Source organism: Ictidomys tridecemlineatus, chromosome 1, assembly GCF_052094955.1.
Source record: "Ictidomys tridecemlineatus isolate mIctTri1 chromosome 1, mIctTri1.hap1, whole genome shotgun sequence".
Taxonomy (NCBI): Eukaryota; Metazoa; Chordata; class Mammalia; order Rodentia; family Sciuridae; genus Ictidomys; species Ictidomys tridecemlineatus.
The window spans coordinates 249,228,347-249,232,088 of NC_135477.1; positions in this window are offsets into that span (position 1 = coordinate 249,228,347).

The following is a 3,742-nucleotide window of genomic DNA, read 5'->3' on the forward strand; positions in this document are numbered from 1 at the left end:
TTAAACAAAAACCTATTCTTCTCACACTTTTTTTTTTCTCTTTAAGACTAAGATTCTCTTTTAATTCTTTCTCACTCTAAGTGGAGTTTGTGGTTGAACTTGAACTATATCACTAGGATGAAATTTATCATCCCTTCTCACTGGAAATCTCCCAGAGGGAGTCAGAGAAACAGCAAGTCAGGACCTGCATTCCCACAGAGTCCTCAGCCTAGGCAGAAGGAGGCTTCCAGGACCAGGTGACAAGAGCCCCACCCATTCCGTCTTGGGTTGACAGGTACACCCCCTCCCCCATCCACTCCTGCCATAGTAGAGACTGAGATGAGCAGGAAAAAACCACAGGAGTGGACCAATCCATCCCTCATCATTTATCGTTTTCAATGTTTAAAATCACACACACACACATACACACACCACATGATGTTTATTCAGTTGCCAAACACATCAATCTCTGACTTAGGTTTCTCAATTTAAATAGCAGATGCTATGTGCTATCATGTTTTGCGGTTTATCCTGTTTTGTACAGTCGCCAGTTGTTTTGGCCTCCAAGATGACAGTATGTTATGTTTTATGTGGCACATGGGACGCAGAGAAGTATAGGAGAATGCCGCTCCTCGTTGCTGCTTATGTTCTACAAAGTCCTTTTAATGCTATTAGTAAATGGTTTACACTGACAAGGAGACCAGGTTGCTGAATGACTTAAGGATCAGGGTTCACATTTCCTTTAACAGGATCCTGTCAGAGAAAGGAACAAGAATGACATTGCAAGTCATTAGATTTTTGGTTGATAGGCTGCTGTTGTGTAAAAGCCATATCATGTGTAAGGATTTACTTTCCTACACTATTTTAAAACTCTCATTTGATCTTCACTATAGAAGACAGTAACTCTCAGGTTGTGATTAAAAGATAAGCTCTAAATAAGCCAGACTCAGAAAGTCAAGGGTCATATGTTTTCTTTCAAAGGTGAAAACTAGAGAGAAAAAAGGAAAACATAGGGGAGGACATCATGAATGTATGATGGCATACATGAATGTATATTTGCATATGTAACAAAAAACCCACTAACATGTAAAATTATAATGCACCAACAAAAAATGATCTAAAAACAAAGCCAACCTCTAGTCTCCCTCACACTCATCTACTTGTTCACTTGGCTCTTCACTCACCACTTTATGTTCCTTTTATGCTCCATTTTCCCCTCCAGCTCTGCTCTCCAACCTTCTCTGTCCTTTCACACCTGTTTTGGACCTGCATCCCTAGGAGTTTCCTTGCCTTCAGCTCCTGGTCCCTTTCACAAGTGGAAGGTGTGTGCAGGATATTCAAGCGAGTCAGGAGTGAGGAGATCAGGCCTCTTCCTGCTTGGCTTTGGTTTGGCATAGCCACATCCCTCTGCTGAAGCCATTAAGACCAGCAATCACTTCCTTGGCCACAGCTCTCTCTCACACCCATCTCACTGGTGATGACTCCCTGCCTTTCCCTTCCAGCCTAGGATATAAACCTCCTCTCTGTGGTTTCCCCTCTGGGTGCATTGGCACCATTTGTTTTAATTATGCCCTTAAGTGATAAAAATTATCCATTAAACTGTATTCTCTCTACCTTGTGACAAACTCTTCCCTATGTTTTTTGACAGGACCCTAACCAATGAGTATGCACCTAATGATTAATGAGAATGCCTAGAATTTTCTTCAATGAGATTAGTAATTCAGGAAAATACCTAGCCGACAGTTCAGAGATAAAAGCTATCCTAAAGGTCTTTCCAGAAGTGTGGCACTTGAAAAAGCAGACTTCAACTTGAATCCCAGCTCGGCAACTTTGCTGGATTGTATGAGAAATCACCCACGAACCCCATCTCAGGATGTTTACTTGCCCAAGAAACAACCAGGAAGCTCACTCTACACTGTGGAGACACCCTGTGAGGCTGGAGCACTCCACAGTCATGCTAGAGTTTTGGCGGCTTCAGTTCTTTTCATATACACTTACATGCATTCACATGTTTACACACAGATATGTGTAGTCACAAATATGTAAATGCACTCAGATATGTACATGTACACACATGCTCACATATATGTCCATGCACACATTCACTCACACATATACAGTTGTCCCTCAGTATTCAAGGGTGATTTGTTCCAAGATCCTCTACAAATACCCAAATTCATAGACACTCAAGTCCCTTATCTAAAATGGCATAGAATTTGCTTATAACCTATGCATATCCTTTCATATTTTAAAACATCTTTAGATTACTTATAAGACCTAATATGCTATGTAAATAGTTATTATACAGTATTGTTAGGGAACAATGACAGGAAAAGTCTGTATATTTATGGTACATTCACAATTTTTAAAAATATTTTCAATTCGGTTGGGTGAAGCCACAGATGAGATGTGGAGAGCCAACTGTAACACACATTTATGCCCACATATTCTCATACACATTTTCACACTTTTCTTCCAAAACATCTCAAAAAGATGTGTTCAAGAAGATTTTCAGCTTCTACTAAATCCTGTGCTCAAAACTTCCTATTTTTGCACGTGATCTTCCCTAACCTCAAGAGCTGGCAAAGTACTGTAATGCAAAATACCACATTTTCTGCTGCAATATGAACAACTTTTATTTCAGACAAAGAACAGATTGTAGCTCTGTGCAGTCTTCACTACAATCATCTTTAAAAAAGCAATTTGTGAAAGATAAAATGATTTTTACATGCTCCTGTCTTTTCCCATGGAAGTAAAATAGGAGTGGAGTAACACATTTTCAAATATTCAAGTGGATTTTTAAAAAGAAGAAATGGTAATTTTCTAAGGTTCTGAAACTCACCCATTGCTCATTCTCATAAGAATCCTACTTTGCCCCTTGATGAATGATAGAATGAAGTATCCTCAATGTCACTACACACCTGGATGAGGCCAGTGCAGAGAGTAGCCTGAAATTACTCTGTCTGCTCACTGAGTGGCTTGAGTGAAAGGTGGAGAAATGCCCAAAGACAGTTGCTCTGTTCCAGATCATGTTTCTCCTGGCCACTAAAACAGGGTTCTCATTTGCTTTGTACTTTAAAGTTTGCAGAATGTTAATAGATAGTAGAGAATCTTGGTGTTGGGATTTCTTAGCGGGCATTGATGAAATCAGTAACATCATCAGCCTTCTGTCTCTTTGTTTTTTTACCTTTTATCAATCATATGGAACAAATGATAAGATACCCAGGTCTTCAGTTGTGTCCCCTAGAAGCATAGTCTAAGGTGGGGGTTCTTGAAAACAGGCTTTGACAAGGGAGAATTCTCAGGGAAACCTGCATGGAGTGAAAAGAGAAAAAGAGGCAAAGTCAACAATGAGCTCTGAGTTGTTCCACTTTGAGGCAAGGAAGGGAGGTGTCCTGCAACATCTCTGGAAAGGAAGGTTCCCAAGAGCCTAGGACAAAGATCTGGATGAAGGGACAGCCCTGAGCTGCTGGCAACCTCTACTCAGCACATCTGGGAGGTGGGTATTCCTGCAAGCAACAAGGATCTCTGTAGTACCAATGACTTATTTGCAGATTATCTGCAAATTTGAGAGTCACCAAGTTTTCAGTTTATATCTCTTGCATGTGTGAAAATATTTCTTGACGTAGTTTTCAAACAGATCTCCCAAAGTCCACTGGGCAGCTTGGATTGGGATAAGCCAGCAGAACTTTAGCCCCTGCTCTCCTTTCCTTTTTATTTATTTTATGTATTGGATTTCCAGGTAAGATTATAACTGAACAAA